Source organism: Eschrichtius robustus, chromosome 11 (assembly GCF_028021215.1).
Source record: "Eschrichtius robustus isolate mEscRob2 chromosome 11, mEscRob2.pri, whole genome shotgun sequence".
NCBI classification, from domain to species: domain Eukaryota; kingdom Metazoa; phylum Chordata; class Mammalia; order Artiodactyla; family Eschrichtiidae; genus Eschrichtius; species Eschrichtius robustus.
This window is the reverse complement of record NC_090834.1, coordinates 8,599,974-8,625,325: the sequence shown is the minus strand read 5'-3', so window position 1 is coordinate 8,625,325 and position 25,352 is coordinate 8,599,974. Positions and strand designations below refer to the sequence as shown.

At 52.0% G+C, this 25,352-nt stretch overlaps 1 protein-coding gene across 2 annotated transcripts in view; it reads left to right on the top strand.

The window, feature by feature from the left end:
* The window catches only part of PKNOX2 (PBX/knotted 1 homeobox 2), a 258,230-nt gene that overhangs the window by 148,047 nt on the left and 84,831 nt on the right, over positions 1-25,352 (top strand). The window contains exon 3 of one of the 2 annotated variants that reach the window (XM_068555349.1): positions 16,381-16,489. The exons of the other annotated variant lie outside the window; for it this stretch is intronic. The gene's annotated coding sequence lies outside the window, so the exon portion shown is untranslated. The remainder of the gene's footprint in view (positions 1-16,380; positions 16,490-25,352) is intronic. 2 annotated transcript variants of the gene reach the window in all.

The following is a 25,352-nucleotide window of genomic DNA, read 5'->3' as shown; positions in this document are numbered from 1 at the left end:
AGCGTGAGGGCAGCGGGGAGCTTAGACAGTGGGGATGGGAAGGGGAAGGTGTTTAAAGTACATTTAGGACGAAATAGCAGCGTGTGATGGAAAGGAGGTGAGAGAAGGGGGAGGAGGGAAAAAGAGAAGCTGAGGGCGTCTCCAGGTTTCCTTCTTGCAGGTTGTCCTGCAGCGACAATGATGCCATTCATCGAGAACGAGGAGCAAACGTGGGGGGAGAGTTGGGCAGAGTGGAGACAGTGGGGCTCACAGTTGGGCGTGGCCGAGCTTGGGGAGGGGGTGCCATGGGGTATCTGGACAACATCCTACCTCCTTCAGTTCTGCATCTCAGTCCCGCTGTCCCAAGTAGAATGTATTTGTCTTTCAGCTGCACTGTAGCCCCTTGAGGGCAGAGACTGGGTCTTACTCACCTGGTGAGTACCTGGTGCTGGGATGCAGCATGAGCTGTCCACGGTTACACACCATCTCTTTACCTTCTCTGCCTGAGTTTCTTCATGCACTTGATAACGCCTCAAAGGCAGCACGGGAAAAGCAGACACCCCCACCCGCTGAGTCCTGGCCATGCCCCTACCAGCCGCGTGGTACGGAGTGCGCCGCTTGACCCTGGAGTCTGTGCTGTCTTGTTTGGTAGCTACCAGACACACGTGTCTATTAAAATTAAAATTAAATTAAATTACAAATTCAGTTACTCAGTCGCACCAGCCACGATCCAAGTGCTGACTAGCCATGTGGTGTCTACGGTCCTGGATGCTGCAAACAGAGGACACCTCAGAGAGTTCTGTTGCACAGTCCATAGGGGCGTCACCTCACATGGTCGGCAAGGGTCAGCTAGATCACGTGCGTAAAGCTGGGCGCCACGGCTGGCACACAGGAACCTTCAGTAAACATCGGCGGTGCCGTGATTAGGACTCTGCGCTCCCACTGCAGCGGGCACGGGTTCGATCCCTTGTTGGGGAGCTAAGATCCCGCATGCCGCTGTTAGTATTCAGAATGAACTGGGAGACAGAGCCCAGGGCGCAGAGCCACAGGTGTCTGGGGCCAAGACAACAGTCCCTGTCCTTGGGGAGAATAAACAGTCGTGTTGGGGAGAGCTGAAGGGCCTCAACATGCACTTGGAGAATTTGGGGTTGATGTGAGAGGCAGCTCCTCGGGAACCTCCAGAGAGAGGCGTTTGGAGGACTTCGGATGATCCCGGGAAAGCAGAGGGGTGGTGCCCACTGTGACATCACTTCCTTGTGGATCTGGGGGTGGGTCTAGCTCTGCATCCTGGGCTGCAGCAGATGGGCTGGGACCTGGGGGTGGGAGGGGAGTGGGGATCCTGGCTCAGAAGTCCATCTGCGTTGTAATAGCGGGAAAGGCACAGAGCTGGCGTCCAGATGGCCCGGCGATGTCTATTCCTGAGCACATGCTGCGTCTCTGCAGGCTTTTGCCCCTCTTTTGTGCCCTGCATGTCTGGGGCCAAGTGACCAGGTCCATTAGTGACCTGCAGTCAGCAGGGAGAGGGGGCAGGTTGTTGCAGGAGGCCGGGCAGCTGGGACAGAGGAGGCAGTGATGCCGGGAGGCTCCATCACAGAAAGCCTCACCTTCTGTCCCTGCGCTGGGAACCAGCCTGGACCAGAAGGCAGAGATTTCCTGATGGGGATGCCCCTTGGTGCCCCAGCCCAGCGGACAGCCCCAGCTGAGGGCCTCGGATGGAACAGACGGATGGACGGTGGCTTATCCCTGATGAGCAGCCTCCCTGGAGGGAAAAGCAGAATATTCACTTTGGCTGGGCAGGGGGAGGCGGGGAGGGGATTCTGGTGCAGTGAGAAAGCCCCAGGCCACGGGGCTCTGGCCTGGGCACGCGCTCTCACAGATCCTCCGTGTGGCCACAGAGTCACGCCCCTCTGGTCGGCCCTCTGACCAAGGGGCTGGACGGGTCATCTCGAAGTCCCGTCCAGCCCTCTGTTCTACCACAGTGTGTGGAGGTGGAGGGGAGAGGGTGTGAGTGGGCTGCAGTGTTCCTTGGGCTGCAGCCTGCTCAGAGACCGGAGGTTCTGTCTTCTCATCCAAGCGGCTCTCTGCAGCCCTCCCGTCCCACCGCCCGCCTCCTGCCCTCCCTAGGAGGATGGATTGAGGCAGTGTGGAGAAATCCGAGTAACTAATCAGATTCCTCATTAGCCCCCTGCAAGGATGCTCAAACATTCACTTTGCTGTCTGTGAAGCAGAAAGAAAACCCCTCTCCCTACATTAAAATTGATGGCTTATTAATCCCTGTGCTCCCGACCTGGGGGCCCGCTCGCCCCATCCTGCCTGAGGCCCAGCGGCTCCGGCGCTACCCTGGGCCGCTTGCACTTTCTATTATTCATTGGCCCAGCGCAGAGATGCCTCTCTTCACAGGAGCCGGCTTGGTGCCAGCTCAGAGGCAGCTGCTTTGTTTTCTCCTTGGTGGGGCTGGGCCCCACCCCAGGGTGCAGTGGCCAGGTTGCCTCAAGGCTGCTGTGGTGGGTGGGTGAGTGAACGGTGGTGTGGACGCGTCTTTCTCCGACCTGAGGGGGCACAGTGAGCTGCTCTGCTCTTTAGATGAGCCAGCCCGGGGAGCCAGCGGCCGCCTCTCAGTCCAGTGCTGGGCTGGGCTGTGAAGAGCTGAGCGTTTGTCTGGCCCTCTCTGCACACCTGCGCCCACAGTGCCCCGTGGCCTCCCTGGCGCTACCCCACACCAGGCCTTAAAGCTGTTCTCTGGCCCTCCACCCAGGCAGGTGGCCCGCATTGCACACCCTCCACATCAGAACAGAAATCCACAAATACGCGTCACGTGCTGGACCTTGAACCAGGAGCTCTGGGGGATCCAAAGCCATTCGAGGCACAGTCCCTACCCTCAGGGAGATTGACGTGCCCACACACACAAAGGATCCTGGTGAAGGGAGGGAGGGAGGAAGGAGGAGACCTGAGCAGTGGAAGAGACTCCTCTGGGTTCTCTGAGCCTAAGATGCTGTGGAGGAAATGAGACCTGCTAGGAGACCCTCGCTCCTTCCTTCTGCTTGGTACTGGCTCAGCCCTCTCACTGGCTGCCGAGCTGCCCTGTTAGGGTCTGTCCACGTCTCCTGCCTGTCTTGACCTATGAGCTCACAGCCGGTGTCTAGCCCCGGGTAAACTCTATTTTGTGGCCCTCTGTATAATAGGGCCCTAAAGACAGCTTTGTGAGGAGAAGGAGGAAGAGCTGAAAGTGGAGAATGAGAAGAGAGAGGAATTTAACCCCCAGCTCTTATTTCCAACCACTTTAATTTACGACATTGAGCGATGGCCAGAGGTCACCTTCCTGATCTTTGACTCGGACTGGTGAGGATGGTCATTCAACCAATACCTGCAAATGCTGCTGTGTGCTAGGGATTCAAGGTGAGCCGAGCAAACCTGGGTCCCTGCCCACATGGAGCTTATAGCTTAGTGGAGAAAACAGGCATTACCCAAATCATCACAAATGAATATATAATTATAAACCGAGTTAAGTGCTCAAATTGAATCCTGAAATGCAATATACAAAGGAGGCCTCCCTGGTCTGAGTGGTCAGTGTAGCTCGCCTGAGGAAGCGGCTCTGGCTGCGATGTGAAAGTGAAGCAGACTTACTAGTCAAAGGTGGATGAGGAAGGAGCATCTTCCAGGAGGATGGGATGGCTGTGCAAAGGCCCTGTGGTGGGAAGAAGCATGTCCTCTTCGAGGGACCAATGCCTGGGTGGCTGGAAGGCCAAGAGCCAACTAGGTGAAGCAGGAGAGCTGGGCAGGGCCAGACCACCCTGACCTTCTAGGCCAAGGTAATGATTTTGTTCTTGATCTCAAGAGGAATGGGAAGCCAACAACTGTTTGAAACCAGGGAGGAGAGGGGGAGGGGGTAGAATGGAATTTTCACTTCAAAGAGGTCTCCCGGTTGTTTAGTAGAGAACAGATGGTGAGCATCTATGTTAAGTGGGTCATCTTATTCCCTTGCTCTTTGTTTCCTATCTCCCACTTTGGTGAGCTGAAGTCTGTAGAATGTGCTGGAGCTTTATGAAGGGAGATGTATATCTAATTTCTGATCATCCAGTATTCAGCCTCAGCTCAGAACCTGCCAAAATAAACTATCACCCTTGAAGTGGGGCCTCTCCTTTCCTAACTTGCAGAGACTCAGGCAGCTGTGACCACTCTGACCATTGCAACCCTCCCTGAGAGGTGTCAGGAGGGGAAGCAACCTCCGTGAGCTGCAAGCATCTCCTCCCCATTTGGCTAATGGCTCCTCTGTCTCGGTTATTCCAGCTGCTGCTCCTACAGAAACTGCTTTTGTTTAGGACAGAGCCCTTCCTTCTTTTATTTCAATGAACATTGATTGATCTTAGCCTACAGATAAGGATACTCTGAGGGTCAAACCCCACACTGCCCTTGCCCTGGAGCATCTTGCCTATCGTGGGAGCCGGGTACGTGAACAGTCGCCCCATAGGAGGCAGAAGGAACTAAGCACCAAGGGTAGAGCCACCGGACGACCGGGTTTGCCTGGGATGGTCTCAGCTGAAGCCTGTAGTGTCTGTGTAATTATTAATCTCCTCCCCTCTCAAAACTGTTCGGGTTAGGGTGGTACCTTATGTGGTCACCCTAACAATGCGCCATGGCTGTACAGAAGTGCGCGCCATTCTCTGCAGGAATTCAGAAGACATCCCGGGGTGAATAACGTTTCACCTGAGCCCTTGAAGAATGAGCCGTATCTCAGCTACTAGAGCAGGGAAATGGAGCATGTCGGTCCTGGAGAGCAGAATGAGGGGCAGGCCTAGCGGAGGGTGGGAGGAGCGTCTGTGCAGGAGGGGATGAGCACAGCTTACCTGCAACCTAGACCAGCTCAGCAAACTTGTTATGGAATGTTCTAGACAGTACATATCTCAGGTTTTATGTTGTGTTGCAGCTACTCAGCTCTGCCACTGTTGTGGAAAGCAGTCACAACATAGGCCATAGTGAAGGAAGGGTGGGGCCGTGTGCCAATAAAACTTTATTTACAAAAACAGGCAGCCTTGGGATTTGACTTGGGTATCATTTGCCAGCCCCTGACCTAGAGGTCGTGAAGCAGAGTTATGGGACATAGGCCTGGAATGTTCGGTAGGGGCCATATCGTGAGAGGTCTCAAATCCCTGACTTACTTATGTTAATGATAGCAGTGTTTTTGAACACAGGCATGACTCATCTAAGGTCCTAGGGTTTGGAGGGCACTGGAGAGAAGCAGGGAGCAGCGAAGAAAGCAGACTGGCTGGGGCCCGGCGCCTCGCTTTGAGGCAGGTCTGTGGAGCTGGAGTGCTGATGTGCCCGGACACTGGCCGCCTCCTGTAGAACCTTCCCTCTTGTTCTGGACATGTGCCCCTCCCACTCCCTATCCTCAGGGGGCTCATACTCTCTTGGGCAGACAGTGTGACAAGGTGCTACCCTCTCCTTTCCCAGGGAGCAAAGGCAATTAGAGACCGCCCTCCCCTCCCCTTCCGACTGCGCAGGGCTACTGGTCAGGGTCTCATCCCGGCAGGGCCCAGGGGCTGCCCAGCAGCTCCGCCCCCCGAACTCCCGATGGATGGACTCCGGTGGCTTCTCGGTTTAATTATCACGGCAGGCCCTTGGCTGCAGAGCTGGAAGAGGGAGCAGTTAGCCGTCTGCCACCACCCATGTGTCCCCCAAGCCCACCTTTCCTGTGAATATCCCTAAAGAACAACTGGAGATCTCCTCCCATGTTGCAGAAGGTCCAGCTTCCCAGGAGTCCCAGAGAGGACGGGTGTTTAGGTTCTCCTGCTCTTGTCTTGCTTCAGGGTCCTGCCAGGGAGCAGCTGCTCCCCTTCCTCCCTCCATCCTGGGCGTGCGGCCTCCTTGGCCCTCCCTGCCCAGCTCTCCCCACTGTGGGTGGGGCCCTTTCTCTTTCTTTCCTGTAACAAAGCTGCTGCGTGGGTACATTTTTAGTACTGTGGTGGCTAGGCCTGCCAGCCTCACTCACCCCAGGCATAACATTTAAGGGGCACCCCAAAACTCAGCAATCAAGAGAAATAATATTTTAATGCAATATTTTTTAGACATGAAAATTAATGACAAAAATGCATGTTAAACAAAACATCAACATTTTAAACGCTGGGAGGATCAGTATTACTGATTCTTCCTTTCTCATTGAATTCTGGTCTGTCTAGTCTGGGCACAGTTACGGGTCCTGTTTTCATCCCCATTACTGACGTTTGGGGTGCCCCCTTAAACTTTGTGGCCAAGGCAAGTGCCACTGGTCCCAGCCCCAGGAGATGCCAGAGGGGGGTATGGCTCTAGGACAGGGAACAGAACACATTAAACTTGACATAGGAGATAACGAGATAAGGTCTTCAGATCCCTCTCCTATCCCTGCAGAAGGAATTTCTCACTGTCTGTTTTCTCCTACACAGACTGGCCTGCCACCCTTTTACCTGTTCTCCCAACCAACACCTTCTTGCTTCTCCCTTCTGCTCTGAGTTTTATGCTCCTCCATCTTCGTAAGGCTCTGGCCTAGATTCGCCAGGAAGTTAGTGGGGGAACTTTCAATTCCTCATACTCCGCTCCCCCTCATTTACCTTTTCTCCTTTGCCCTTATTATCTGACCCTGTATATTTTCCTTACTACCTTGTTATTGTGTGTCCACTGCTCCCATCTCCACCCAGACCAGAATGTAAACCCACTGAATGCTGAGATTTTTATCTTTTTTGTTAACAATTGTGAACAGTTCCTGGCACAGAGCAGACACTCAATAAACATTTGTTGAATGAGTGGATAACAACTGAGTTCCCTTTTCTTTCATCTTTCCCCTCCCAGAGTAGCCCTGGCCTCCTCCTTAATAGCCAGAAGATGTTAAATCTTTTTCCTAAATGAAAGAACATCTGCCCTTGGCCTCCACCCTAAGCCGTGCAAAAAGGCAGCAGAAGCTTTGAAATCACAGTTATTATTATACTTAACAAGTCCAACCTAGGGAATAGAAACAAATATTTTCCAGAGCAAACTTAAGCGTTTCCAAGGTATGTTGTACATTTTTTCCCTTTTAATAGGGAGTAATGTCCAAGGGAAGATTTGAATGTCATGTAATCTGAATGAATACTGATTCTTTTTGTGACCTTGGCCAAGACACTTTAAGTCTCAGTTTTGATTATTCCATCTGTAAAATGTGTATGTTGATTCCAGTACTACCAACTTTACAAAGTTACTGTCAAGCTCAAGCAAATGTTAACGGCTGCGGCTGGACATGCTTTGGGATGCATAACCATTGTGCGTACGTATAGGTGTGCAAAGTCTCATTAGCACCTGGCCAAGGCAGAGTAAGGGGTCTCGTAATGAGACCACAGCAGAAGTGACCATTCAGTCCTAACCGTCTTACTTTACAGATGGGGAAACTGAGGCCCAGGCAGTGATGTGCCCAGGGTCACACCCTGAGCTCATACAGGAGGGTTATGGACAGAAGCCAGGTGTCCTGGCTCCCAGTGCGGTTCCTGGCCTCTCTGAGTTTCTCAGTTGCTGATCCCACAAGAACAGGGATCCTGGGCGCTGCTCTCAGCTCTCAGCCTTGGGTCAAAATCACCATGGCTGGAGGGGAATTCCTGACTTTCAGATATCCTTTCAAATCCCAGCCCTTCACAAGCAGCCTCGGGAGGAAGATATTTTAAATAAAATCCCTTTCCCATCCTTGCCATATCTGAGATTCATTTCTGAGAGACATCTGAATGAGAATTTTACAGACGTTTCATTTCCTGGCCTTGTTCTGGTTCCTTTGCTGTCTTCCAGCTGCTGGTTATGACTGAAACCTCAGTGAGGCAGGCGGTGTGAATCCGGAGTGGGGGACTTGTGCCTGGGGCGCAGGTCATCCGGTTGGCAGCCTCTCCAGAAGCAGTGTGATCATCGCAGGAGGGAACAGGGCCCTGAGAAGGGCAGGGAGGCACGGAGAGATTAATTTCTTCAATGTCATGCTTCCTGTGCATTCCTTAATGACTGAAATTTACACGTGGGGGGGAACATCGCAATTTCCCCGAAAGACACAAGGGGAAGTCGCAGCCATCAGGCTGTTTTGCAAGTGGGCGTGCACACAGGGCTCCGAACTGACAACACTAGCAATCTTTTGGTGTTTTACGAGGTGTGTGGCCATGGCCGTGACCGAGAACTGGAATTTATGCCTTTGCTTGTCTGTAACGGTGTCTCTGGGGTTTTGTGTGTGTGCGTGTGTGTTGTCATCGCTTCTGTCCTTGTGACCATGTGCAGATCAATGTATGTTGCTTTAAAAAAAATTGTTTCTCATTTCCTGCATAAATTACTCCATGTAAAAGGCCATCCGGAGCTCAGTTCCTAGCATCCTTTTTCAATAAAGCAATATTATCACAGCCTAGTCCCAAAACTGGTCCCAGGAGAGACTTTTCCTAGATTCTTTGTCAAACGAAATGTCACCGACTCACCAAATGATGAGAAGAAGAATTCTTCTTGTTTATTTCCCAAGTGAGGCAGAGCAGAGGAAGCTCAGCCTCTTTGTATCCGCCCCCCCACCCCGGCTGGGAAGCAGGTGGGCAGGTGGGCAGGGGAGCGGAGGAGGCCACCCTTGAACTCTGCCCTTTCACTTCACGCCTTAACCAGCTTTGTGACTTTGGGCAAGTCGCTTTTCTAACCTCAGTTCCCCCTTTTAAAAGTAGGGCTAGGGACTTCCCTGGAGGTCCAGTGGTTGGGACTCCGTGCTTCCATGGCAGCGGGCTCGGGTTCAATCCCTGGTCCGGGAACTAAGATCCCGAATGCTGCACGGTGTGGCCAAAAAGTATTAAAAAAAAAAAGAGGAAGAAGAAGGAGTAGGACTAATAATACCTCCTTTATAAGGCTGTGGCAAGGATAAATAAAAAACCAAGCGATATAATTGTTTATAAGAGACATTAGCATGTGTGTGCCATACATTCCACATCTCCTCTGCTGAACGGATACATTTATTTACTCCTTTCTTCAACCAATATTTATTGAACACCTAACATGTACAAAAGGCACATTAAGCTCTAAACACAGTCAGTTTAGGATGATCTGATCTAGTGGGGAAGGCAAAGAGATAATCACAGTTTCGCAGGATAACTGCTAAGAGAATTGTGCATGCATAGGATGCTCTAAGCTGCTGGAAACATCCTGGGGCAGCAGAGTGGAGGATGGAGTGGGCCTCAGGGAGACTGATCAGGAGGCTGTTGGCTGAGCTGAGGTGTGGCAGAGGAGCCGGAAAGGAGGAAAATGTAGCTCACTCTGCCTGGGGGCAAAAAAAGAATGATTAGCTTGTATCATGATGCACTGACCTTCTCCTGCTTCTGGATTGGGAAGGCTGTCCTAGAACCCAGGGTCTTTCAGCAGCCCGGTCGGGTGAGGGAGCAGGGGCTTCGAAGCGGCAGGGTCTGACCGCTGGGGAAAGGAATGGCGGGGAGCCGCAGGAGGAGGGCTGAGCCCAGCCGAGGGGAAAGGAGGGATGGACAGGGCTTTGCAGGGCTTTGCAGAGATATTCAAAGGGCTTCTGATGGGGCTGATGGCTTCCGCAGGAAAGTTAATCCAGCTGGAAAAGTTAAGCAACTTTAGATTTGGGGCTGGTCTTAGTTGAGTTTAAAGGGACACTTGCTTTCCATGATGGATTCCCTATCACCAGGCTTTAATTTGTGTCCTGCCAGATTCTGCCCACGTCTCTTGACTGTTCTTGGCCTTCCTGCTCATCTGTTCATTTCTCTCATTTAATAAACACACGTGGAGCCTGATGCTAGGCCAGAGCTGGAGGCATAAAGGTGAGGATCTCCTTGCTCAGGAAGCTCAGAGCTGAATGCGAGGGACACCTGTAGGGATACATAATAATAATTTGGTGAGATACAGCCTGAAGTTCACGGCTAAGAACTTTGGACGTTATCTTATAAGACAGTGGTCCCCACCCTTTTTGTCACCAGGGACTGGTTTCGTGGAAGACAATTTTTCCATGGACTGGGGTGCGGGGGGGATGGTCCAGGCGGTAATGGGAGCAATGCGGAGCGATGGAGAGCGGCAGATGAAGCTTTGCTTGCTTGCCTGCCGCTCGCCTCCTGCTGTGTGGCCCGGACCGGTATCGGTCCGAGGCCCCGGGGGTTGGGGACCCCTATTATAAGAGATACATTCCCAGTTATCAGGGGAGCAGAAAGGAGGGAATGACTTGCCTTGTGTGGGGTAGGGCAGTATTGAGAGAAAAGTTTACAGAGCTGAATCTTGAAGGATGAGTATGATTTTGCCATACAAGATCTAAACAAACTATTCTTACTGTCATGGTCTTAACAATGATAGTCACCATTTATTACAGGCTTTGTCTGTGTCAGTGCTGAGTCCTTTATTATCCACTGAGCACATCATATGTCTCATGTAATACCACTAAATCCCTATAAACACCCTGTGAGTTGGATGGTCACACAGCTAGGAAGAGGGGGATCTAAGATTTGAATCCAGGGTTGTCTGACTTCCAAGTTTTTCCCACTGTACTATGTCTTCCACATTCACTTATTAATATTAGTGTAAGAGGCACATGAAATAACCCATGGTTTGGTCAAATCTTTCAATTCAGAGACACACTGAAGTATAGAGAATGGTAATGCCTTTGACAATGAGTAGTAATGACTAAATAGGCAAAGTCTAGCTGAACTGGTCAAGCATTGATCCGGTTTAGTGTTTTCTAGTAGTGGTTGCCCTTCATGTGACAAGACTGATCCTGTTGATGATCTACATGGGCACACTACTAACCTCAGTATATATGGAGGCATAAGAGAAACTGAAGACACCAGTCTTGTCCTCAAACCCTTATGATGCCATTGAGGAGATTTAGACTAACACGGAAAGCAGAAGTTCACAAAACTGAGTAAGATTCAGGGCCAGTCATAGGATGGGGCAGCAAGAGTTTGACTTCATTCCACTGCAGAAGTTCAGAGAAAGGTAGGACTTGAGGGTTGGCTAGCACCTGGGTAGCAGAGAGGAAGCGGGGGCACAAGGCCCACCAGGGGGGCATGATGGCCTGAGCAAGGGGGGCAGAGAACCCAGGCATGGCTGGGTTGTGAGACAGGGCAGCCTAGCACGGCTGGAGAAAAGGCTCAGGTTTGAAAGACCAGGGGATTAAGTAAGAGAGGTAGGTTGAGGCTGATTACGAAGGACAAAAAAGGAGGCTAAGAAATTTGGATTTTGTCTCTGTAGGCCTTGGCAAGTCATTACAGACTTTTGAGCAGGGGAGAAACAGTATAAACAAGCCTGTAAACTATTTTAGCCTCCAAGGAGGCCCTCTCTTCCTAGAGGATTGGAATCTGGTCTCTTTGAGATGGGTCTTATTGCTCTGGTGAAATCTGAGGCTTTTGCTGGGACAATTGAGTTCAATTAGCTGATCAAGAGCAGTCAGAGAACAGCGTCACATTGTCAGGTCCGGCCTCTTGCTTTACAGACAGCAATGACGAAGATTGATGATGATGGCAATGCACCAGAATTCAGAGGTGAAGGGTTTTGTGCAACATCACGGAGCAAACCTGTGGCAGAGCTGGAACCAGCCACCCCAGCAGGGAGGTGGGAAGAGCCTATATCCTTGGGGAAATGCCTGAGGGTCCTAGGAGGCAAACCACACATCCATCGGTGCATTTATGCAAGAATAGGCCCTGGGAGGGTCTCCAGAGTGAGCATGGACTCTTTCAAGGCTCTATGGCCAGTGAGGACAAAGACTTTGGTGTTTTTTGCTCCTGGGATGGATACCAGGGTGGGGCAGCTCCCCCAAAGTGGACAGGGGGCAGGCCTTTGGTTTGGGCCTCTGGCCAGAGATTCCACAGGCTCATTCCTCAGTGCTGTCCTATTCATCTGCAAAGTGGAAGTCAGGTTGGCTAAACAGGCAGAGGTGTCCTCTAGGGAAGCCTGCCCACCCATCAGAGGTCAGAGGGTGCCCCAGTAAAATGACCTTGAGGAGGCAGGGAAGGGCCTGATCAGAGCTAAAGAGGAGAGGAGGGAACACTCCATTTCTTGGGGATCTTGTGGGGACAGAGGGACTTTATCTTCAAGATGAAGGTCCTGCTTCCTCCTTTGTCCCTGAAGCATCTGGGCCATCAGTCACACAGGGCCCATGTCTTCCCATCCGTCTCTCTTCCTGTCTCTCTGTCTACCTCCCTGCCTGTCCAGCTGCTTGTTAATTGGGCCCCAGCCCAGGCTCAAGATTAGGGCAGCGGTGTCGCAGGCTGCCTGCCAGCCTCTGTACGGCCACAAAACAGAGGGGGCTGGGTTTTCTCTGGCAAGGTCTAAAAAGGCGCACTCAGGACCCTCCTCGGGGCAAGGTGGGCGAGCGTGGGGGAAGGTGGCTGTGACCGTGGGCAGTCTCCTTGTCCCCCGGCCCAGACTGTCTTTCATTCTCCCCAGGGCCTTCTGTCCTGTGAGTTGCCTTCGTTAGGCTCAGAGGAATAGCTGGCCGTGACGGACAGAGATTACAGGCTATATTTCTGCCTTGGAGCTTTCTCCAGGCTGGTGGGAACCAGGCGGTTGTCAGTTCTGAGAAAGGGGAAATGTATGTAGATTGCAGCCCTGAAGCAGTGCCCCGTGCAGGGCACGCTGGCATTGTCGGGACCATCCTTCCTCTCTTAACTGCGTATTTATTGGTCTCTGAGTTGGGGGGGGAGGCCGGCTTCTCTCCCCTAAACGGGTGTGATTCCCCTCTGAGGGGCTGCACTCCTCAGTGCCGTCTAGGGGTGAGGGCAGGGGGCAGAGGTACAGCTGGAGCAGAAAGACAGACAGAACAGCAGGCACTGCAGCAGGACATGGGGAGGGAGCTCCGGCCCCGTCAGCTCCAGAAAGGACACAGTTAGAAGGAGGGGCTGCAGGACATAGCAGGCAGGCAAGGCTGCCTCCTTCCACAGCCCTGACCTGGGCCCTGTCCCCCGCCCCTGGCACCGTGGGCTTTGGCAGAGGAAGGGTGGTAGGGCCAACAGCCAGAAGCAGCGTTGTCACACGTGACAGGGTACAGTTATGTCCCTATCATTAGACCGTGAGCACCTCAAAGGCAGGGAGAGCTTGTGTGTGTGTGTGTGTGTGTGTGTGTGTTTCATCTTTGCATGCCCAGGCCCCAGCACATGGTAGGTTCTTAATACATGGAGTCGAAACTGAAGCAATTTGCATCTGCCCAGAAGAAGGGAGGAGGGAACAGTAAAAAGCTACCCGAGAACAGAGCTGTCATCTGCCAAAACAAGTCTCAGACACCCGGGACACGAGGCTCGGCAGAGGCCCCAGGAGTGGCCCACCCCACAACTGAGGGCACATCGCCTCTGCCTCGTCCTTCGGGAAGCCCAGCATTTACTTAGCACTTATACTGCAGCCTCTCCCTTCGGATTGTAAGAAATATAAGAGCAAAGAGAAGTGGGGAGGTTGGAAGAGCGAAATGTCTGGAGTCAGAAGACATGCTGCTTGCTGGCTGTTTTCTTAGGCAGGCCCGGTGCTTGACTTTCCTAAGCCTTGTTTTCCACCTCGATAAAATGGGATCAACTACCTGGCAGGGAAAATGGCACTTCTCATAAACTGCAGATGCGATGTAAATCGGTGTGACCTTCTGCAAGTACTTTGTTAAAATTCTTTAAAATGAATAGACCTTTGGATTTGACAACGCCATATCTAGAAACTTATCCTAAAGCAATGATCAAGTCTGGAGCAAAGCTCAGCTACAAGAATAGGCATTATTTGTTTATAACAGCAAAAACTGGAAATCATCTAAACAACAAATAATAGACAGTTGTAACCATAGTACATCCATAAATGGAATGCCACATAGTCACTAAGATTATAGTGTATATTTCCCTTATATGCAAAGGCATTTATGGTATGTTGCTAAATATAAAAGGCTGCTTCCGGAGCAAACAGAATGATACTGTTGTGAAGAAAGAAGAGTTTTACTCTGCATATTATCTGTGGTTATCTTTGTATGGTAGGATCACAACTAACTTGAAAATTTCTGGGAATTCCCTGGCGGTCCAGTGGTTAGGACTCGGCCCGGGTTCAATCCCTCATCAGGGAACTAAGATCCAGCAAGCCACACCACGTGGCCAAAAAAAAAAATTTTTTTCTCCCTCTTCTTTATTTTGTGCAATAAGCATGTATTATTTTGTAAAGGTAATAAAAATTAAGTTATTATATTGAAATATCGCCCTCTAAAGATTGTTTTAAGAGTTAAAGAAGATATTACGTATGAAAGTACTTTGCAAACTAAAAAATTATGCAGACAGAAGACAGGGACTCTGCCCATGAGGAAAGAGATGAGAGATAAGTAAGATAACCAACCACAGCATGAAACAACGTGGCGAGAGCTTGCAGAGGATGACAGACAGCGTGCTACCTGGAAACACAGAGGAGGTAAAATTACATCTGGCTGTAGAGGCAAAAGCCAGAACGTTCAGGTTGAACACTGAAGAATGGTGAGGGTCTTGCCTGGTAGAAAAGTCGAATTGTGGCAGTGAGAGCAGTGGGAGGTTATGGGGCAGGTCTGGGGATGCGTGTGGATGGAGAGAAGACAGCCTATGGGTAAAGGGTAGAAGCTGTGCCCTGAAGGCAGTTAGGGCAGTGCCAGGTCAGACTGAACACCTGCAGGTGCCTGTAAGGAGAGAGTCCCTGAAAATTCTGGAGTAGGAGGTGACGCAGCCGTGCACCCATCCCGGGCACTGCCTGGCACGCACGAGGCCCTGGGTGGATGCAGGGTGAAGCCGGCTGACTGGGGAGCTCAGTCCGGGGGCGGCTAACAAGCTGGAGGGGCTTGGCCGGCGTCGCCAGGGATGAGGGCCCTCTCTAGGTGTGTCCCAGGGAGTGGAAAGGCGGAAGACCACCTTCCGCCTGGACTAGACTGGAAAGGGTGGGAAGTGGGGACGTGATGGGGGAGGGAGTGAGGTGGGGCTCGGGGAGGGAGGAAGCGGACTTGTCCCCCAGGTTTGCTGCCTGGGGGGGCGGGCAGAGAACTGGGAGGCACTCACGGACGTCACAGGCAAGGCCAGTGGAGTAGGAGCAGGCTGTTGCGGGGGTACCTTGGGGCTCACAGCATCCTCTCCGGGCAGTGGCCAGGGCGGCCCGAGCCTCCCGCCGCTTTGAGTGTGTCTCTCATATCCGTCATCTCCTCTTGGGAGGAACCTGGGCCCAGGGTGGCGAAGGGGGCTTTGTTTCAACCCAGAGAGATTTTGTTCATGGAAATTCATGAACCGCCCTGCCTGCTCTCGGAGCTCCTCTCAGCTCATCCCGTCTCCGGGCTCCCCCACTTCCTCTGCCCCACAGCCAGGAATCCATACACCCCTCGGGATCCTGGATGCTGTGTCTCTGCCACCGTCGCCTCGCAGCAGTGCAGGTGTGTGCGCCCGGGAAGCGGGAAGGTCTTGTTCAAGCAAATGTCTGCGTTTCCATTTCCCGCTGCAGCTCCCAGCTTGGCCACTGCTTAGCTCCTCCTGTTGTCGGGTCACTAATCACATCCTTTACTGAGGTGCGAGTGGTTTTTACAGGGAGACTAAGATGGTGTTAACTAGGAAGGAACTGTGAATGTTGAAGATGCATTTGCCTCTGGTTGTAGGGCTGGGGCTCTTGGCTGGAGGTGCTCCCTGAGGCAGCCCTGAAAACGCAGCCCAGGTATCAGCAGCCCCCCTCCACCCCCATCCCACGACCCCGTCCTCCTGGCCCCAAGCACAGCCTCGTTGGAGTCAAATTAGCAACTCGATCCAGAAGGAGAAATTGCCATGTTTGGGAAGTGTCAGGCCAGGCCTCATACCGGCGCTGACCACCAACCTCACTTCTGGATACCTTGGTCCATTTCAGATACTGAGAAACAAAATTAATCCCCTGTAATCTAAAAGTAAATAGTTAAGTCATGCAGCTGAAGCCCCCTTTAGGCCAAGGCTGTTTTCCACGGCTTTGGGTCCACCACCCTCCTGACTCTTCCTCCCTCCCCGCACCCCATCAGCATCCAGACTCCCAGCCGAAGCCTCCCCCACCCCTGGGAGACCATCTGAAACTCATCCACACACCTGAGCAGGTGGCAACGGCTGCCCTTTCTCTGAGTTGCCTACACTTTAAAGCAAGAAGCCAGCTGTGGCTTCCCAGGACCCAGGATCACTCAGGGACCTGCCCGCACTTGCGGGAGAGGGAGCTACCCGTGTGCCTGGTGCCAGGAGACCAGACGGCGACCACAGGGCGCTTCCCGCCGCGACAAGGGTTGGGCTCTAACGCAGCTCCGGTGGGTCTGAGCAGCCAGCGAGGAGAGGGGCCTGAATGGTCGCGTGGTAGGAGCTCTGTAGAGCACAAGGAGAATCCTTTACCGCCAGCCTGGGAGAAGCGGGGCACGGAGCGCGTCCCCTCGCTCCCTGCGCCTCGAGCCTCCCCTCCTGAGCGCTGCTCTGCCCTTTCTCACAGGTGCCCTGGCTCCAGCCAACAAGGAAGAATTGCCAGCCCAGCTGGAAGTGAGAAGAGGAGAGTGAGTCTCCTGAGGGCCATCCCAGAGGCCACCGGGATCACCCGAACAGTAAGAAATGTTTCTCCGTCCTTTAACACAAAGTTAAACCCTCCAGGCAGGTTATCTTTTCTTCCGAAGACCTTGAGAACCAGCCCATAGCAGTAGCTGACAGTTAGCGCACACGCGACCTCAGAAAGCACAGCACTGTATTGTTTCTGCTCGGCTCCTGGAGGATGGGGCGAGGGCTGTGCCTCGTCCCTGTATACCTCTCTTTTCTTCTACGTATTCCGTGAACAATAAACTGTTGTTGCTACAGATGGATGGGCTGTTGCTTACGCACACGACGACGGTAACACTTGCACAACCCTCTGGAGCAAGTGTTATCACCAGGGGGTGTTCGTGAAAACTCAGCTCCTGGACCTCACACCAGAGACCCTGAACTGTGAGTCCAGGTTTAGACCGAGAATCTGTACCCCAAGTGTTTTTCATGAACACGGAGGAAGCTGTATCCCAAATGTGTGTGATGAACTATGAGAAATAGTTCCTTAGAGTGTATAAAGCATTTTGAATAGAGAATCTCACTTAATCCTCTTATCAGATAGGGTTTTTTAAATCCCCTTAAGTAACTTCATGATCTCACAGACCTAAGTATCAGTATAGGCAGGGATTTAGAAATCCAGTTATCCAAAACAAGCCTTTTTTCTTTCCAGTATGCCATGATAAGGGCTGGATCTGTTAATGGTGAGATGGGGCCCCAACTCCAAAGGACCCTGCCCGGGATTTTGTAAGTTTCCCTGATGTCTTAGGGCCACCATGACCTTCTGGTTCCCTGGTCTTTGTTTTGGGGGCGCAGTAGTCATTGCCAAATTCCTCACAAAAGCTGGTTTCTCTCAAGAGAAGGAGAGGGAGAGAGGCAGGTAGTTAGAAAAGCCACGGATACTGAAGAGGACCGCCTGTCTGACAGTGGCAGAACTGGCCAGACATGGCCGTCTGCTTCCTGTGCCCTCTGGCTGTTTGGGGAGCTCTGTTTTAGGTGTGTTACGGGGTGGGGAGCACGCTGGGGCTTCTAGAGGTGAAAGCCAGAGAAGAGGGCATATCCCAGGGGTCAGGGCTTCCCCCCCAAGTGTGGGTTGAGTGATGCCCACTTGGGGGACAGTCTTTTCAACAATCTTCAGAGCCTGTGCACACAGTGACGTGGAAAGGAATTCACTGCAGACGGTGGCTGTGGTGAGGGCTTGGTGGAGATGGGGCGGACGGTAGAAGAGAAAAAGGAGGTTAAGGGTTAGAGATTCCTGGTGAACCAGCGTGGACGGGTGTTGTTGCCCAAGTCCAGTTATGTCTCTGGGCCTGGCAAGAGCTTCCTCCTGCCGAAGTACCTATTCCAGAGGTAGTTCAATAGGCAGAGTCCTGTTTCTCTCCAGGCTGATGCTGCGGATGCTGGAGTCTAGATGCCCGGGAGAATGGAGGTTCCCCCAGCCCTCCCTACGTGGAGGAGAATACGTAGAATCTGGGGAAGGATGGACGTGGGTTGACGGACTGCTAAGTCCTACTGTGGGTTGTGTCTTTCCGTAGAATGGAAGGCTTCTATGGATGAGATGGAGGCAACGTCAAACATCACCCTGATCTTCCCCCTCACTCCCCAACACACGCGCACACACACACACACACACACACACACACCACTGAGCCATCTTGCCAAGGGGGTGCCAGTCTGGTCTGTTCTGGGGACTCAGTACAGTTGACACTGTTGCTTGGGTGGGTACAATCGACGAGGACAATTTTTGCAGCTAAGCTGGAAGTGTGGCAATCAGGGAGCCGCCAGCTGTCTCACTTAAATTCTTAGCTCTCTCGCTCTCTTTTTTTAAAATCATTTTGCTTACATAATCCACCCCCTTTTTATTTTCTAATTCTCTCCTTGCAAAGCTGGCACCAGAGGGGAAGGGCTGGGGTGGAGTGGGTAGCAATTACACATCAGTTTGGGGAGCATTTACATTTTGCAATTACAATTTAAAAATAAGCCTCGTTAATGATCTCCACGTGTCAACGACAACCCCTAACTGACATACATACTCTCCTGGGCCTCCTGCCTCCCCCCGGAAGTCAGAGGCTCAGTGGGGGTGGAGGTGCCTAGGGAGATGTGGGGGGAGGAGGGACAGCATCTGAGGGGGGGCGAGAGCGATGAGGGTGCCCTTGGGGTTGGCGGAGGGCAGGGACGGAGCTGAGCAGCAGAAACCAAGCATCCAGGCTTCCGGCTTCTCTCCTCCCCACGGTGCTCGTGGTCTGTCCCAGCCCATCTCCCTCCACGCCCGACACAGCAGGCTCCGTGTCCTCGGAGGCAACGTCAGGGCTCAGAGCTGGGAGGAGTCGAGCCCCAATCCTGTTCCCCTCCGAGGTGGGCATTTTCAGGGTCCTGCTGGGCCAGTAAACCCTAGTCCCCCAGAGCCAGCAGATGTGCCTGGATATTCTTGGATTGGGTAGAGGGGCTGAGTCCATACGCAGGATTCTGGAAGGAAAAAGGATTAGCTGTATCCCGGTTTGGGAAAGACACTTCTCTCATCAGCTGGTTACCACCAATATTTATCGACACCCTCTGATTCCTTGAGCAGGGACTTTGGAGCAGACCAGCCCAGACTCAGATTCTAGCTCTGCCATTTGCTGGCTGTGGGATCTGGGGCAAGTTACATGACTTAAGTTTTCTAGCGGTCACTGTCTTGATGTAACTGGGATAATCACGTTTACCTCACAGGGCTTGTGTGAGGGGGAAAGGCTGTAACTGCCGGCTGGCACCTCACGTGAGTCTGGCACCTGGCGGACGCGCAGGAAACCTCAGCTCCGCTCCCAGCCCCTCCCCGCTGTGCTCCCTCCTGGCCACGGTGAAGCTGCTTCTTTCCAGCTTCCGTGGACACTAAGGAAGGATAATCCAGCCCAAGCCGTCTGCTCTCTGAGCGGCTCCTGACGTGGACCCCAGCCCTACACGCCCCTGCCGCCCCTCGGTGGGCTTCTCTGCGGGGCCCTGGCCTCAGGCCTCCAGTCCAGCCCTCAGCATCTCACAGGCTCCCTTCCTGCCTCTGGCTGGAAGGCAGCCCAGCTCTCCCTCCTCTGGGCGCTAATTCCATGGCGCGACCTTCCATCAGGCCCCACGTGTGTTTATCTGTGAGGGAGGGAGGTGGGCCAGAGCTCTGTGAGGCACCTTTTAGCCTGGGCATCTGTCACTTTCAGGTTTTCCTTCCCCACGTGGCTTTCCCCCCACCGGTTACTTGTTGTGTGAAGCTTTCCCCTCCTGGGCGGCTTCATCCAGGCCAGTCTTTGGACTGATGACTTGCAGTCAAGGACGCGCGTTCGTGACTTGAAACGTACAGAAAACATCTCCTCCCTAGGACAGAAAGAGACCTGCATCTCGCGATAATCTGAGCGAGGGAGACGATCCAGAAGCGGGCCACTTGGCGAAGGGCAGAGGACACAGAGAGGGGCTGCAGACAGGGCTTCCTTGAGGACAGGGACTGCATCTTATTGGTCTGGGTGTTTCGTTGAACACAGTTAAACATTATGTTTTCAACACTGTTCTAAAAACTTGCCTTGTTAACCTAGGCTATATAGCGGAGAGTTTTCCAGGTCAAAATAAATAGATCTACTCCATTATTTTTGACTGCTGCATAGTATTCTAAAAAGCCTCCCTTCCTTCCCACACCTCTACCCACTAGGTTCACCATCCAAAGTTAACCCCTGACCCCTGACGAACAGTTTCTGATTTAGCCGATTTTCTGGCCGCTTATTATGTCATATGATATGCGTCAGTCCTTCTTTTTTTTTTTAAGATATTTTATTTTATTTATTAATTTTTTGTGGCCGCTCCACACGGCGCATGGGATCTTAGTTCCCCGTCCAGGGATCGAACCCTCGCCCTCTGCAGTGGAAGCGCAGAGTCTTAACCATTGGACCGCCAGGGAAGTCCCTCAGTCCCTCTCTTTTAATGTATGTGTTTATTTATGAGCTCCCCCCTGTGGAAGCTGGGGAGATGAGCACACGTTCTTCTCCTTCCAATTTGTATTAGTTTGATCAAACTATATTTGATATTATTTATTTTTAGTCTATAGTAGTATATATAATACAGTGCATATATATTACATAGTACATAGTGTTATACTATTTAGTATAATCGTCCGTGTGCTACCTTTATGTTAAGATTTAGAAGATTCATATTCTGTTAAATAACTGTGGTTACCTCCGCATTCTGACTCTAGGTTGATTATAAGGTGGAAATGTTATTCAGCCACAGAACTAAATCGTGCGATTTGACCACAGAAAAGGGAATGGAGTCCTGTCATCACCACTTGACGGCTGCCTGGAATCTCCCAGGCCCCCAGTTTGACAGCCATCCCTCATTCCCTCCAGCTGCCTTCCCTCCCATTGGGCTGCTCTGTCTTGTTTTCTGTTGTCTTCTTCCTCCGACTTCTTTGTTTTGCTGGAATACCACCTCTAGTTATTTTTATATTGATGGGAGGGAAGTAAACTCTGAGTCTTCACGTGTCCAAAACGGACTTTATCTTGTCTTCGAACTTGACTGATAGAACACAGATCAGGTCCCAAGTTCAACACCTTTTTCTCATAGATCTTGACGGTGCTACTCCACCACCTTCTTATTTCCAGTCTTGCAGTGAGAATCTACTTTTAGTTTTCTGTTCTTTTTAAAGTTCTGAAATTTCACCACTACGTGCTGAGGCTTGAGATTTTGTTTGCTCCTTTTTTATTTCTCTTCCTCAGCCCTTGGGATCCCTTTAAATCTGAAGTCACCTACCCTGCTTCATTTCATATCTTTATTTATTCCACTCAGTTGTCTCTGTTTTCTTCTTCTGGAATGTCCACTGCCCAGCGCAGAGCCTGGCACGTAGTAGGTGCTCAGTAAATGACTATTGGGTTCTGGTTAGGATGCCAGCTCAACTTGCTGCGTGGACTTGGATGGGATCTCTCCTCTGTACGGGGCAGCAGTCAGACCCGTGACTGCTCTGCCAGCCCTCCGGCAATCTGCTCTGGAGAGTCTGCTCTGGAGCCTTGGGTCCAACACTGCTCCTGGGCTTGGGGAAGCAGCTAAGAGTGAGAAGTGAGGGGAAAGCTGAGGTCGAGCTGTAGGGCAGCCGTAGCGGCCAGCCTCCCAAGACAGTTCCCTGAAACCTCAAATTTCTTCAGCATCCCCTGAATGTCCCCCTTGGGAACCTCTCTCCTTGACCTTCCAGATCATTCTTACATGGGCCTCCTTCCCTCTTCATCTCCCTTTGCCCATCTCCTCTACTCCCCACAGCCTCAGCTCACATGCACACACAGCTTCTGTTCCATGAAATGATCCCTCACCATGGCAAGGGCCTCATTAGGTGAGATCCTTTTTTTCACTTTTATGAATTCCAGAACAAAGAGACAGCAGACTTCTCTTCCCAGTGCTGCAGAGCAGATGCTCTGACCTGAGACAGCCAGGCCCTAAAAAAGAGATCAGAGAGGCCTGCTGTTAGCAGGGATCTGCCTCAGCCTGAGACCACCTGTGCCCTTGGGGGGGCATCTTGGACGAGAATTCCTGTTTATTCTTCCTCCCCTCCCCAGAGATGGGCTCTGGGAGCAGGTGCCTCATGTGCAGCTCCCCTGCCTACCCAGATCAATCTGCTCTGGACAGAATCTCTAGATCTGGGAGTTGAGATGCTGCACTCCTTCTCCCTGAACCGGCCAGATACTGGAAGACCCAGATGAACAAGCACTCAGATCCCAGAAGGGCATTCTCTGTTCTAAGTCAGAGCACCCTAATTGGTCCCCCAGGGCCAGAGTCCACTGTGTGAAATTGTCTCCTCCCCACCGCACCCCCCTCCTGTCCTTGTCCTGCCGTGAGAGTTGGGGTCTGTCTTACTGGCACAAGTAGAGGCACAGTCTTGAACTTCAAGTCCACAAAGATTCTGTACTGAAGGCAGGACTCTTTCCTTCCACTGAGACCACAATGATAGGGAATGGATTATCATTGCAAAGGGCAGAATTAAGGTTTGATGCGAGTTATAATTTTCAGACAAGCTGCTAGTATTCAGAGATTCTGCTGCTAATCTGAAACACTTCTCCTTGGTTGAGTGCAGTGGAAAGGGCCAGCATATGACTAAGTTTTCCCTGTTAGAAACCCGAGAACTATAGACCCTCTTCCAAGGCTGGAGGTTGAAGGGGAGAGAGCTTGGCAGGGGACAGCCAGGAGCCAGCGGGAGGTAGAACACAGCTCTGGTCCTCGGCACTTCTGTTAAATTGCTTCCTGCTTCAGAGGGTGTGGGTAAAAACCCCACTGCTGGCCTGCGAAGATGTCTTTACTGGTCGCCCTTTCAGAATGCTGCCTGGAACCTCTGGGCTGAGAGAGGAAGGAAGCGACTCTGAAAAGAAGGTTTGCAAGAAGGGGCTTCTGCAGGGGGATAAAGTCAGGACCCAGGTAGATATGACAAAGACTGGATGCTACCTAAGGATGGGGTGCCCGCAACCTGAAAAAAAAGCCAGTACTGCCCAATTGGACAGGCTTTCCAAAGATAGAGCCAGGTGCCCCTTAACCTGTGAGTCACGGCATATTTCCCTCCAGAACAGGGACTTCTTTGCAGCTGTGGGTGGTCCCCGGAAAACCATGGGTGGGGTGGGGAGAAAAGGCCAAGCAGAGACAGTCATAGGGAGCAGGCTGACTGCACGCCCCCTTCCACCCCGCCCCGCCCCACCTGGACCACAGCACGGGAAGGAGACACTGCCTGAACCCCAGCCAATGTGAGTCAGAGCCCTGGCCCCGAGCTGCCTGCGGCAGCGTGTGGTGTCAGGGCACAGACAGCCCCGCCTCCACCCAGCTCCAGCTCCAGCGTTCTGCTCCCACAGCTGAGACACTTGATCAGATTCCCCATTACACACTGCCTTTTACATGCAGTCTTCAACCATGTGTTCCATCATTTCACGTTCGTTCTCGAATTTTGTTCTTTCCCTTCATAATTGGACACACAGTCCAGTGGGTCCACGATGGAAGCTCAGACCTGCCTCTCTCAGCGATGATGGAAGCATCTCTGTCTTGGTTGCATCGAGTTTATGAGGCCCTGACTTCTCATCGCTGCTATCAGCACTTTGTTTTCCATCTTCCACTCATTTTTATGCAATAATAAGAGCAAATGCAATACAGTATTTAAATAAATTTGCACACACCCTGCTGTCCAAAGAAGACAGGGCTGAAGGAGATGAACGGTTGCTGTTAGGAGGCCTCACCATCTGCAGGCACAAAGTGCGTGCTCGTTAGTGAGGTACAAAAGCCCAAATTTGGCAAACGGGGGACGTTTAGGTGTGTCGATACAATGCGACTCTTGGAAATGCGGGGCATGTAGAAGTGAAGGGCAGGGACTTCCCTGGTGGCGCAGTGCTTGGGACTCCACGCTCCCAGTGCGGGGGGGTCCGGGATCGATCCCTGGTCGAGGGGCTGGATCCCACATGCATGCTGCAACTGGGAGTTCGAATGCCACAGCTGAGGAGCCCGCAGGCCGCAGCTGGGGGGCCAGCGAGGCGCAACCGGGACCCGGCGCAACCAAATAATATTAAAAAAAAAAAAAAAAAAGAAGTGAGGGGCAGCCCATGTTGGGTGTCCTGACTGCAGATGGTAGTAGTTCCACAGTCAGCCTTGTCTTTCTCCTGCTCCATTTCCAGGGCTCTGCTCCTCCGCTGGTGTTCCCCACTTCCGCCCCAAGACCTCTAGGTTAAACGTTTAGACTCTGAAATCAGGCCGTGTGTCACATTTGGAAACTCTCAATTTCTCCAAACCTCAGTGTTCGCATCCTTGAAAGGAGACAACAATCACACCTACACCATATGGTTGTTGGGAAAAATAAACAAAGTTATCTGTGAAAGAAGCTTAGCATAATGCCTGGTGCATGGTGAGGGCTCAGTAAATGGCAGTCGTTAATAATTCTGGGTATCATCTCGCCCTGAGCAAAACTGGCTCCAGGGAAACAAACTCATTCTCACTGAGGTGTAAATGATTGCTGGGGCTTAAAGATTTATCCGTCCCAGATTTGTTTGTTTGATATTTTAACAGTAAACCAAAGAAATTTAATTGTAATTGTATATATATCCAGGCTCTATAAGGAGGTAGACCTTGTGAAATCATATTGCACAGACTTTTTCCCCCCAGAATGAAATGCAAGGCAAAGCCATGCTCTTGTCTGCTGGGGAGGAGAGGGTTCAACGGGCAAGATGGGACGTGGCTGGGAAGTAGTTTTTCCGTAACGCAGAAACACGCGTCGTGCTAAATCATGCTACGTGCCCTCCTTCTGCCCAGCGGCAGGGCTCCCAGTGAGAGGACGGTCCAGGAGTGGAAAGTAAAGAAGGCTTCATGGAGTAGGCTTCTGAGCAAAGTTTTGATGAAGGAAAGGGTGCGGTAGTGTCATATAGAGGGCCTTGCCAGCAGAGAAGCACAGCAAGAGGCGTGGAGGAAACATTTCTCAGGAGGTAGACAGGGCTTGCCTGCTCAGCTGGGGCTTAGATGGTGATGCCCAGGGATGGACTCGCTGCCCTGCATCAGCACCTCTCAGTGGCAGCCTCCATCCTCCCCTCCTCCCCCTCCCCACCGGGGCTGTCTTTCTGAGGGATCAGGAACACAGAGCCAGTGTACCTGCTCTCGTTCCAAACAGCAGTGAGGACCAAGGGTTGAAGCAGCCCAGCTGGCGTCCTTTCCTCCCACAAGTTGACCTCATTACTGTGGACTCTACCTGGTCCCCCTACCTTTTCCTCACGAGCTCACCTGGGTCCCCACAGAGGCCCAGGGGGAGGACAGCTGTTGGCTGAGTCAGGAAGTATCAGGGATGAGTGGCTTTTCAATGATAAACTGAGCCCAAAGGGCCACTTGCTTCCACAGCCCTGATTCTTGACTTTTTTTTTTTTTTTCTGGAGGCAATTTTAAAAA